At 45.3% G+C, this 13,424-nt stretch overlaps 1 pseudogene; it reads left to right on the top strand.

Moving 5' to 3' along the window:
* Positions 1-2,912: 2,912 nt before the first annotated feature.
* Positions 2,913-13,424, top strand: part of LOC118078760 (zinc finger protein 420-like) — a 48,332-nt pseudogene continuing 37,820 nt past the window's right edge.

Below are 13,424 nucleotides of genomic sequence, written 5' to 3'. Positions count from 1 at the left end.
CCAGAACTGGACACAGTATTCCAGGTGAGGTCTGACTAGAGCAGAATACAGTGGTACTATTACTTCCCTTGATCTAAATGCTATACTCCTATTGCATTGGCTTTTTTAGCTGCTGCATCACACCGTTGACTTATGTCAAGTTTGTGGTCTACCAAGACTCCTAGATCCTTTTCACATGTACTGCTCTCAAGCCAGGTGTCTCCCATCCTGTATTTGTGCCTTTTATATATTTTTTTGCCCAAGTGTAGTACTTTACATTTCTCCCTGTTAAAATTCATCTTGTTTGCTTTGGCCTAGTTGTCTAATCTGTTAAGGTCATTTTGAAGTGTGATCCTGTCCTCTGGGGTATTACCCACCCCTCCCAATTTGGTGTCATCTGCAAACTTGCTCAGAATGCCCTCAAGCCCATCATCCAAGTCATTGATAAAGATGTTGAATAAGACTGGGCCCAAGACAGAACCCTGTGGCACCCCACTAGTCACTACTCTCCAGGATGAGGAGGAGCCATTGATGAGCACCCTTTGGGTTCGGTCAGTCAGCCAGTTACAAACCCACTGAATGGTAGCATTGTCTAGCCCACATTTTACCAGCTTCTTTACAAGAATATCATGGGGCACCTTGTCAAAGGCCTTGCTGAAATCAAGATAGGCTATATACACAGCGTGGATAGATAAAGGGCAGAAAATTTCGTCTGTTAATGGTAAGGCTGAAATTACTGAGAATTAAAAATCTTATGAACTGTGACTGTCTGGCCATTTTCATTCATAGATAGGAGGACGGTTGATTGTTCTGCTAATGATCACAAATAACCCCAATTTGTGAAACATTTTTGAATAGAGATCTGTACCCCAATCTCATGTAGATACAGAAGGCATGTAGCTCCCAACCCCCCCCCCGCCGCCGCCGGGGTGTAGGTATTTCTGTTTAATGCAGGAAACATGATCCATTAACGCTGAGACTTTAATAAGAATTTAATTTGATCCAACTTTTATTACTGGCTTTTGGTGGGGAAGTTGAGTTGTTGGGTTGTCTTAATGTTGAAGTTCTGATCTATTTAAAGTTTAAGGTTTATAAGCCTGCTTCCTAAGCAGCAAGAAACAGGAAAGCCTATGTATCATAAATGTCTTAGGACATCAAATTTGGAAAGTGGATTTTAAACTGACTGAACAGGTTTTATGCCCTTGGGAATTTGGTCTCTTAAATCTACCTCGTTGCGTTCCTCAAGTCCCTTTGTAAAGGTAAAGGTACAGGGACCCCTGACCATTAGGTCCAGTCGTGACCGACCCTGGGGTTGCGGCGGTCATCTCGCATTATTGGTCATGTGGCCAGCATGACTAAGCTGCTTCTGGCGAACCAGAGAAGCGCACAGAAACGCCGTTTACCTTCCCTCCGGAGAGGTACCTATTTATCTACTTGCACTTTGACATGGTTTCGAACTGCTAGGTGGGCAGGAGCTGGGACCAAACAACGGGAGCTCACCCCGTCGCAGGGATTTGAACCGCCGACCTTCTGATCAGCAAGCCCTAGGCTCTGTGGTTTAACCCACAGCGGCACCGGCATCCCTGAGTCCCTTTGTAGGTTGCCCCAAATCTTTGCCCCAGGGGGAAACAGTGGTTATGTAACTAAACCCTCAACAATGGAAGAAAGGTTGCCAAGTTCCAAGATTATTTCCACGGGTAAATTTCAGAGTTCTCCCACTGAATTGTCTCTGAGTGTTGTTTTTTAATGAATTTTTATCAATTTTATCAGGTTTGGTTTTGTGTGAATATACCTATGCATTATAGAAGGGACGTCCAACTTCCAAGAGACTGAGATCTACTCCCAGCAATAAAAAAACCTGCCAGTGATCTACCCATTGTCTTTTCTCAGGGAGCAGTGACCAGAGTTGTGCATCGACCAGTAGATCGTGATTGACCTGTTGCACATGCCTCCATTCTAGGAACAGCATTCCTGACCCAGATTTTCACAGGAAGTCTCTAAGAGCTGTTGTGTATTGAGTCAAAGGATTTCATATCTGCATTACTATTGTCTGTATGTGCTTTAGGGTTAAGTAACTGCCTTTTGGTTCCAGAAGGTACAGCTACTATTGGTTCATTTAAGCTGCTGTATTTGGATCCTCTGTCTTATTGGTTTCCTCCAAAAGGCAGCACTGGGATTGCCTGATATTGTTCCCTCCAAAATGTATCCCTTTCTAGCTAGCTCCCTGTCCCTATAAATGTAGCCCTCAGAGTCAGTCCTGTTTTTCCCTAAATAAAAAACTGTTCTATTGAAGATGCATATCTGGACTTCTTAAGCCAGGACACAACAGAGCCATTGTGGTGTAGTGGTTAAGAGCGGTAGACTAGTAATCTGGGGGAGGAAATTTGCATTTCCGCTCCTCCACATGCAGCTGCTGGGTGAGCTTGGGCTAGTGACACTTCTCTCAGCCCCACTCACCTCACAGTGTGTTTGTTGTAGGGGAGGATGCTTTAGCTGAGATTCCTGCACTGCTGGGGGTTGGACTAGATGACCCTTGTATCCCCTCCTCTCTCTCCGCTCCTGAATTCGAGGAGGAGGTTCCTTTTCCCTGCAAGCTGTTCCTCTGGTTTCCGGCCAACAGAGGGAGATGCTCAGAGTCCAACCAATAGCCTCACCCCCAAAAGGATACATAGCTGCCAAGTTTTTCCTTTTCTCGCGAGGAAGCCTATTCAGCATAAGGGAAAATCCCTGTAAAAAAGGGATAACTTGGCAGCTATGAAAGGATATCTGGACATAAAATCCATAAAAAAATAATAAAAAGCAGAGGATCTGCCAAGCGAGAGAGGGCGAAGCTGGGTGGACTCGGCTTTGCAAGGGTTAAAGGGAACCGAGCTGCCTTCCTAGAGAGGACAGGAAACAAGGGGGAGCAGGTCCTCCAGAGCCAAGGCCCCTCCCTCCCTCCCTCCGCAGTCCTTTCCTGCTTTGGTGTCTCTCCTGCAAGGGCTGCATCGCTGTCCCCTCACTCTTGGGATGATCTGGTGAGTCTCTTCTCTCCCCCCCCCCAAGAGGGTGCAGTGGGGAGACGGTGGGGGGTCCCAGGGCTGCAGCAGGGGAGGGTGCCTTGGGGGGGGGCTGATCTGCTCATGCAGGGGGGGGGGAGAAACAAAAACCACGTGGAGGAAGGAAGGAAAGGTGGGAGAGAAAGGTCAGGCATAAAGAGAGGGATCCCAGCCCATAGTCTGGCTGCCGCATTGCAAACCAGTTTCCTGGTCGTCTCCAAGGGCAGCCCCACACAGAGGCCACTGCAGCAATCCCCTCGCACCCAGAGCATGGCATCCCAGGACCACATCCTCTCGGTCCCAAAGGGATTGTTGCTGGAAAACCAGCGAGAAATGGGCGCTGCTACTCACTGAGCCTCCAGGGACCTTGGCATCAATGGCTGTGTGTGTTAAGTTATTGAATTATTATTATTATAAAAAATTACCTGCCTAAATTTCAAGGGAGATGTCTTTGGCCCCGCCCACTTGGCCCTCGGGGTTGGTGAGATACATACCTGGCCCTCAGAGCAAAGAAAAAGGGACCCCACCCCAGGAGTCTGTCTTGAGAGCAGCAGAGAGTCCAAGTGCAAGAAAAGGAGACAGAAGCAGGGGAGTGAGGGTGGGGCTGGGGAGCAACTCCTGAGGACCCCCACTAGAGCCAAGCATCCATTTTTCACAAGATACAAATGATTCCCTTGTTAGTAAGTTCTGACTTCATGCATTTAGTGGAAGGCAGCAGAAACCAGGTTGATTAATCTCACAGAAATCCCTTCAGTTGTCTCCACATTTTGCATTGCTAGAAGGCTAGAGACTTACTTCTTATCCTCTCCCTCCTCCTACTCTTTCTTTTCAAAAAGAGAGCTCATGGTCTGGGATCTGGTGCAGTCCAGCTCTGGTTCCCAGCAAGACTCAACCTTGCTTGCTCAGGAATCTATTCCCCCCCCTCCCCGTCCTACAAATTCTGTAACAACACTTTATTTCCTATGTAGGAAATCCTAGAGCTTTTCATTACAACAGATAGAACTTGGCAGAAGACTAAAAGGGTTCCTTCTGATCTCTCAGAGGCTTCCTGAAAGCACAGATGGATGAGCGGGACTCAGCTGGCCCTCGAACAGGAAGCAGACATGCCATCCAATCTGGGAGCAGTGGGGGATTCTGGGAAAACCCAGTGCAGAATACCCTGGGTGAGGAGGACACCCTCCGCTCAGAGGTGCAGAGCCAGCAGTTGAGGCAGTTCTGCTGCCAGGAGGCCAAAGGACCCCGAGAGGTTTGCAGCCGACTCTACCACTTTTGCCACCAGTGGCTGAAGCCAGAAAGGCACACGAAAGCTGAGATGCTGGACCTGGTGATCTTGGAGCAGTTCCTGGCTGTCCTGCCCCCGGAGATGGAGAGCTGGGTGAGGGAATGCGGAGCGGAGACCAGTTCCCAGGCAGTGGCCCTGGCCGAAGGTTTCCTCCTGAGTCAGGCAGAGGAGAGAAAGCAGGTGAGAGAGACCTTCCTCTGGATACTCCCAAGGGGCTCCAAACAGGACAGAGAACATCCCATAATGGTCTACTGATGGCCCAGCCTTTTATTGGGAATGCACCCATGGATTGAGATCGCACACCCTTCAAGTCTTTGTCATTCTCGTTCTAATATTTCTTCCCATTCTCTGTTTTGAATCCTTGTTTCTTTTTCAGGGAAAGGATCATTTATCAGAAATGGACCTGGATTCCTGTGAGGCAGAGAGGCCTCTGTTGGACACCATAGAGAAGCCACTGGGTAAGGAGGAAGATGGTTTTTCTAAATTTGGTCTCATTCTGTTGGTTTTCCAACTCATCTGAAAGTTATTTTCACCTTGATTTGGGGGGAGACAATTGGGAACAAGGGTCCAGGGGAGGGGAGATGTATCTCTGCACAACAAACATATGAAATGGGCACAAACGTCTAAATGTTCTCAGCAGGTAAGGCTTTCTCAAAGGCCCGTCTGTAATTAGAGATGCCCTGTTCCACCTGTGAGAGAAGCAGGCACTCCTGGCATCCTGTTTACCTTTTCTCTCTTGCAGGTGACAGAATGATGCCGGCAAGAGCTCCTGATCCGTCTATTCATGGGGACAGAAGGGAAGCAGCGGCTGTGGAACCAGATCAGGTCAGGGGAAGCTGCCTTGTGGGGACCGAAGCCGAGGGATGGAGCAATGTCATGGACTGGTTGGGCACAGAGGAATAGTGGGAGGATGCAGCTGGGGAACCAGGAAGGGAAGATGGCTCAGAGCCCAAGAAGTGGAGGTAGAAGAAGGATGGGTAGTCAGAGGGGGAAGAGGGAGAAGCCTGGGAAGAGGAGGTGTCAGAAGCTGAAGGGCTAACAGGGTTTAGTGAGCTGGGAGACACTGTGGCAGAATGCAGTCCAGAATCAGAGGCAGAAGAGAAAGGAGGTGAGTGGGAGGAGGGAGGTCGAGAGGCAGCGGCGAGTCAAGATAAGGTGGATCCACCGGTGGCTCCCTGACCTTTTGCCAGAAGCCACCCTCCCTGCTTGTCCCCAAGAGCCAGGAGACCCCCTGCATTGCAGGAATCTCTGCTAGATCATCCAAGACAGATGCCCATCCAAAATAGGCTTATTTTATTTCTAGATTGAGCACTGAATGCTAAAATTGGTTTCTAAGCAGTGGACAAATGAGGAGAAATAGTGCCCTGGATTCACCTAACCAGCCCCAGCCGCTGCAAAATTGGGGCTGCCCCCCATTCCTCCCCCTCTCCATGCCCCCACGAACCCCTTGAATTTGACTCTAGGGCATTGGGAGGGAACCCCCAGAACAGCTCACGAGGAGGGAAGAAAGTGGATCCATCCATCAGGCAAACTGGAATGCTTGTGTAATAATAATAATAATAATAATAATAATAATAATAATAATAATAATAATAATAATAATAATTTATTTATTAATACCCCACCCATCTGGCTGTATTAAAATACAATAATTATTGACCATTAAAAGCTTCCCTAAAGAGGACTGCCTTCAGATGTCCTCTAAAAGCCTGGTAGTTGTTTTTCTCTTTGACATCTGGTGGGAGGGCGTTCCACAGGGCAGGTGCCACGACTGAAAAGGCCCTCTGCTTGGTTCCCTGTAACTTGTGTAGGCAGAATCACTAGAAAAACAGAAGGTGGAGTACCCCCTATTTGCACAAAGACGAACACCCATAATTAAATGCAGAATAAAATAAGCATCCAGAATTAAAATGTGCAGCAAAGCATTCCTATTGAAACAACACCACAATTTACAGGAAGGAAACAACAGAGCATTGTGTAGCAGATCATATTGATGCTGTCTCAGAGGAGGACATTTCCCTTTTGCTTTTAGGGTCCAGTGTGCTTTGAAGATGTCGCTGTTCGTTTCACGGACGAGGAGTGGGCATTGCTGGATCCTGACCAGAGAGCTCTGCATAAGGAGGTCATGGAGGAGAATTGTGGGATCGTGGCCTCTCTTGGTAAGGCTCCCTGAGGGATCGTGAGATCTGCCTGGAAATTAAAAAAATACTTCCATGTGATCAACCTCATATTTTTCACAGAGCTCAACAGCACCCCCTATAACACCCCCCCACAATAAACAATAAATTACAGTTCTTTCATTGAACAATCTTCCTCAAATTATTTCTTTTTCTACCACGATTGGGCTGCTCTGAACTGCCCAGGCCATCTTAAATGTCAGCTTCAGAATTGTTAGGAAAGATAAGTGGCTTCAGGTTTTCTGTTTTTGTTTTTGCTCCTGTCAGTCTTGGCTTGACCAAAGAGATGATTGACATTGGAGATGGAGGGGATGCCATGACTGGGCCAAACAAAATTCATCTCAGAGAAGAGCCAGCCTTGTTGAATCTCAGGGAGTAGTAGCAGTAGCAGTGGTGATGATGATGATGATGATACAGATTACAAACTTAATCTTTTCCTGTTCTTTAATCGTGGTACTACTGTAGTAATAATAATAATTTTTATTTATACCGCCCCCCCGCCCCCCAATCTGGCTGGGTTGCCCCAGCCACTCTGGGTGGCTTTCAACACATATATAAAAATGAAACATAAATCATAATAATCTGATCCCATATAAAAAGAACATTAAATTTAAAATGAACAAGTTATACAAGTGCCCAAATTGTGGAAACCTTTTGTGAAAAGTGTATTTCTGATGTTTGATGGCTCATAACACCACTTTTGTGTAGAGTAATACCATAAAACTATATATCAGTGGAAAGATAATTTAATGAGAAATGTAATGCAATAAATTTAATGAAGGAGTATTTATTAGAACAGCAGTCAGAAAAAAAAACTTGAAACCTTTAGTAACCATTGGCTATTTTAATTACGGCCTTACGCCTTCTCGTGAAGTGAACCAGTTTTTAGTTCTGCAGCTGTAATAATCTGAAACCAAGACTGAATTATTGCCTCTGTTTATTGGGCTTTATTGCTGGGTTGCTTCTGACTAACAAGTTTCTTTAGTCGGCTCCATAGACTTCCGATTGGGTTAAAGTTTGGGCTATTCCCAGGCCATTCCAGCAGTGGAATACCGGTAGGATTATCTTGAAAGCACCTTTTGCACACAGCAGCAACATGACATGGAGCTGAATCCTGTTGAAATAATAAATGAATAAACAAATATTTCTATAAATATTTGTAAATGCTTTAGTATCTGGGAAAAGATCACCTGCGGAACGCTTCAATTTGAGCTCAAGTATTTCATTTATTTATTTTGGGGCATTTACATTCCCATTAATGAAACAAATTCTGCCAACACCTTTTGCTGCCATACAACCCTAGATCATCACACGATCTGGGAGATTCACGGTCGGTGTAATGCAAGTAGGATGTAAATCTTCTCTGATTCTTCTCCTCAGGTATTTCATGCCATCACTACCAAGCAATGAGATTTGTGTCTTATTGCTCCAAGTTACACTGTTCCATTGTTCCTCTGTCCAGTTAACATGGGTTTAATCTTTTCAACCTGTGCTTGAGAGATAACAATGGCTTTTTCCTTAGAATTCAAACATTTAGACTAGTCCTAACACTCAACGTCACATTGCATTGCGCCACGTCATCTTGTATACACCCAGATGATTTTATTCTTTCATGTAGGGTCTCTCCATTCTTTGATCGTCACTTGCCTTTCTGGACCTTTTCCTGCCTTTACCAACCTTATACTTCTTCAAAAATATAGAAAGGCCAGCTTTGGTTAAGTTTTCCCCAATCTCTCTTCTAATTTCTTCATAACTGTAGCCTTGTTCACGTAATAGTACTATTTTACATCGCTTTCTGGTTGACCAGTCAACTCTTTTTGCCATTTGTATTTACAACCTCACTAAATGAAAGAACACAAAAAAACAACCAACTTGATAGTAATCACATAACACACTGTAAAAAGTCAACCAAAGCAAGTTGTGCTTCCTTTTTCTGGTTATTTGGCTATTACGTTTGATAGAATTCGGGTAACTAAACAAACTTTGTGGGATTTCATTCTTCATTAAATTATCTTTCCATTGATATTACTCCAAAAGAAGTGTTGTCAGCCATCAACCCTCTGAAATACACTTTTTTTCAAAAGTTTTCCACAATTCTGATCTATACTATATATCAAACAAAGCAACTTTCAACAACTCATCAGAATCTAATAATAAATATGTTGGTTAATGATAAAAAACACAGCTAATGAACACACACCCAACTGCCTTCAGTTCTTCTCCATTTGTTCCTGAGGCTCTAATCCCCTTTTTGTTTCCTTTGCAGATTGTGATGAATTGGAAATCGAGAACAAAGGTGACCACGACAAAATTCGCAGAGAGGAGGAGCCACGTAAAAATTTGGAGTGTGGAGAAAGCTGCAGTCAGAAACCATATCAGTGTGTGGAATGTGGAAAGAGCTTCAGGAACAGCTCCCATCTCACTAAGCATCAAAGAATTCATACAGGGGAGAAACCCTATCAGTGTGTCGAATGTGGAAAGAGTTTCACTGATAGCTCCAATTTCACCAAGCATCAGAGAATTCATACTGGGGAGAAACCATATCAGTGCGTAGAATGTGGAAACAGCTTCAGTCAGAGCTCACATCTCACATCACATCAAAGAATTCATACAGGGGAGAAACCCTATCAGTGCGTGGAATGTGGAAAGAGCTTCAGTAAGAACTCCTCTCTCACTTCTCATCAAAGAATTCATACAGGGGAGAAACCATATCAGTGTGTGGAATGTGGAAAGAGCTTTAGTCAGAGCTCCCATCTCATTCCCCATCAAAGAATTCATACAGGGGAGAAACCCTATCAGTGTGTCGAATGTGGAAAGAGCTTCAGTCAGAGCTCCAAACTCACTTCCCATCAAAGAATTCATACAGGGGAGAAACCATATCAGTGTGTGGAATGTGGAAAAAGCTTCAGGAAGAGCTCCGCTCTCACTTCCCATCAAAGAATTCATACAGGGGAGAAACCCCAACATTGTGTGGAATGTGGAACAAGTTTCACTAATAGCTCCTCTCTCACTAAGCATCAAATAATTCATACAAGGGAGAAAACATATCAGTGTGTGGAATGTGGAAAGAGCTTCACTGATATCTCCTCCCTCACTTGCCATAAGAGAATTCATACAGGGGAGAAACCATATCAGTGTGTGGAAAGAGCTTTAATCTGAGCTCCAAACTCACTTCCCAGAAAGGAATCCATACAACGGTCAGAAAAACCAGATTACCAGATTTTTTTCAATGAATCCAGGGACACTTTTTTGCCGCAGCCAAGAGGGTTAAAAGACAGTAGCATCTGGATTATTAGTAGGGAGCATCATTTTGTAAACATATGTAGTTTACATGGCAACCAGATCCAGGTTCCTTGGTTATGGGTGAAGGAGGGGGAAGGGGAGAGAAAAGGGAAAGCAAAATTAGGATGGAGGGATGGGTGGAACTGAGGGAGGGGTGTGTGTGTGTGTGTTCCCTCCCCTTTTCTATGATTCCTGGAAGCGTCACCGAAAAGAAAGGAAGGAACAAAAAGAGGGGGGTAGAGAGAGGACAGAGAGTCAGGTCATCCCAGAAAAAGGCACATGAGGAATACAGATAGATAACCATAGCTATTATAATACAAACCTCCCCTATTTTCTGTCTGACTCTTCAGGCAGAGAAAAATGCAATAGGGAGAACGTGTGGGGAGGGGGTGGAGCCATGTGGCAGAGTATTTTTATTTTTATTTACAAGCGAGGAGGCGGGAGGGTGGTGTCTCCTTTGCTCGGGCAATAAAAGCGCCCAGCCTTTATGACTGCCATATGACAGCGATCCTTTCCTTGCATCCGCACCCCTCTCAAATTCGGACGTTTGAGAAGGAACATCATAAACCATATGCCGGCACCCTCCATGTCTCCCCTCAGCCCTCGGGGCAAGGTTTCCGCCAAAATAGCAAGAGGAGGAGGAGGAGGGTGGGAGGGGGAGGAGGAATGTTCCCGCTCGTCTAACGCTGCCCAGCCGTCCGCACTGGCAACAGCATCAGCCACAGCGCCTCTTCCCACTGGCATCTTTGGCCATGGACAGATTGGTAAAACTGGGAACTGTCCCTGGGAACCGGGGACGTCTGATAACCCTACATTATACAGCTTTAGGAGCCAGGCAAATTGGCACCTTTTAAACCAGGCCTTTGGCTGATTGACATCTAATGCCCTTTTAAAATGTGGTGTTTTGTGCTTTTATGTTGTAACCATTCTGAGACATGTAGGTGTAGGGAATAGGGACCAACTAGGGGTCTTTGCCCCTCATAAAATATTTGAGGAGGCCACACACACCCCTTTTTGTGTGTGTTTTTTCCAAACGCAACCTTTTATTCTTCTGAACTTGCCATACAATTTCTCATTAAATTTGCCCTCTTAAAAATAAAAACGCACAAAGGTCAGGAGGGGAGAAAAATAGAAGAGAATAGGAATGTGGGCAGGTCCCATCCTTGCAGGCCAAACACAGAGTCTGTTCAGCCCCCTCCGCTTCTTGTAGATGGAGTCATTCTGGGCGCTGCCCTCCCAGGCCAGGTGGGAAAGGCCTGCCAGGCAGGGAGCAGGTCCTGCAGGACTCCCAGCAAGAAAACCTGGGAGGTGAGTCTTGGGCAAAGAAGGGACAAGGGAGTTCTCTGTCTCCAAGGTGTGGGGCTTTTACCTTCTCTTTGATCGGGCCTCAGGTAGGCCCAACTCTGGCCGAGCTATTACATTCTGCAGAGGAAATAAAAATCTGGGTCAGATGACACTACGAAAGCCACCTTGGATGGCTGCACCCACCTTGGACCCAATCCCTTGTCCCAGAGGACAACCCTGAGCCCTGCAGCCTCCTGGGCAGAGGTGGAAGGGCAGCAGCAGGAAAGGGGACAGGAAAAGCCTCTGGCCTCATCCTGGCACCCAGGAACACACACCGCATAATCTGCCTTAAAAGTCACTCGGGGATGTGCTATTGGGAGGATGGAAGCAACCAAAGGAATGAATACAGGAAGGCAAGATACTTACTGTGAGCTGGGAGAAATGCTGTTGGCGCTAGTTTCCGCTCTTCCCCATTGTCACAGAGGGCGTATCCTCGGAGGTCCTGCAGGAGGAAAGAGCCTCAGAGTTAGGGGCCAGTCTTGAGAAGTGCTAGGAGCTGTCTGATAAGGAGACAGGATTCCTCAGTGCAGGTGTGATGCCTTGTCCTGCATTTTCCTTTATTTAAATAAAACTTTCTGAAGTTGTATTTGTGTGTGTGTCCATTTGTAGACTCAGTAGGTGGTGCTGGGAAGTATTTTGACAGTTGCGGGTGGTACAAAGTCAAGTTTACAGTTTTTATACCCAGTGAGACAAAGTTTAGAAACAAATACAAAAGTATAAAATGAATAAAAACAAGAAGGAAATTGATACAAAGATTGATCTCCAGTGACCAACATGTAGAAGGAATGTTCAGTTTGAAGGGCACTGTTTAAAGGCAATAGGTTTACCAAGCTACAGTTAGAACTGGATATGGAACAACTGATTGGTTCAAAATTGGGAAAGGAGTACGACAAGGTTGTATATTGTCTCCCTGCTTATTTAACTTATATGCAGAATTCATCATGCGAAAGGCTGGACTAGATGAATCCCAAGCCGGAATTAAGATTGCCGGACGAAATATCAACAACCTCAGATATGCAGATGACACAACCTTGATGGCAGAAAGTGAGGAGGAATTAAAGAACCTTTTAATGAGGGTGAAAGAGGAGAGCGCAAAATATGGTCTGAAGCTCAACATCAAAAAAACCAAGATCATGGCCACTGGTCCCATCACCTCCTGGCAAATAGAAGGGGAAGAAATGGAGGCAGTGAGAGATTTTACTTTCTTGGGCTCCTTGATCACTGCAGATGGTGACAGCAGTCACAAAATTAAAAGACGCCTGCTTCTTGGGAGAAAAGCAATGACAAACCTAGACAGCATCTTAAAAAGCAGAGACATCACCTTGCCTACAAAGGTCCGTATAGTTAAAGCTATGGTTTTCCCAGTAGTGATGTATGGAAGTGAGAGCTGGACCATAAAGTAGGCTGATCGCCGAAGAATTGATGCTTTTGAATTATGGTGCTGGAGGAGACTCTTGAGAGTCCCATGGACTGCAAGAAGATCAAACCTATCCATTCTTAAGGAAATCAGCCCTGAGTGCTCACTGGAAGGACAGATCGTGAAGCTGAGGCTCCAATACTTTGGCCACCTCATGAGAAGAGAAGACTCCCTGGAAAAGACCCTGATGTTGGGAAAGATTGAGGGCACTAGGAGAAGGGGACGACAGAGGACGAGATGGTTGGACAGTGTTCTCGAAGCTACGAACATGAGTTTGACCAAACTGCGGGAGGCAGTGCAAGACAGGAGTGCCTGGCGTGCTATGGTCCATGGGGTCACGAAGAGTCGGACACGACTAAACGACTAAACAACAACATACCAAGCAGGTTCATAAATTTATCTCGGAATCCCCTCTCTGGTCATGGATTCTCTTATAACACTAGCTAACTATCTAAAATACCAATCCAAGCCTAACTCAGACCCCAACCCCAGCCCAGCGCTAAGCCTACACCTAACCCTAAGTATATGTACAAAACAAATCTATAAATATATATATACAAAATAGGCACAAATGTGCACAAAATAAGAATGTAAATTTTAAAAATTAAAAAAGAAATATTAAAATTAAAATTAAAAGCAAATCAAATAAAAACAAACAAATAATTAACCACGAAAGCTCACCCGACTCAAGAATCTCAGCAGGTTGAAATCAATAAAATAAACCAAAAGAAAAGCAAAAGCTGTGAGGGGGAAGGAGAAAAAAAGGACAAGTTTAAATAATAAAAGTAATAAATGAAATCAGAATCATAATAAGAAATTGAGAAGATAAGAATCCACAGAACGCCTCACCTAATCCTTCGTCAACCACCACCAACTGCAGAGTGGGGGGCAAAGAGCCCAGCCAG

The sequence above is a fragment of the Zootoca vivipara genome, chromosome 4 (genome assembly GCF_963506605.1).
Source record: "Zootoca vivipara chromosome 4, rZooViv1.1, whole genome shotgun sequence".
Lineage (NCBI taxonomy): Eukaryota > Metazoa > Chordata > Lepidosauria > Squamata > Lacertidae > Zootoca > Zootoca vivipara.
This window is presented reverse-complemented; position numbering and strand designations above follow the sequence as displayed.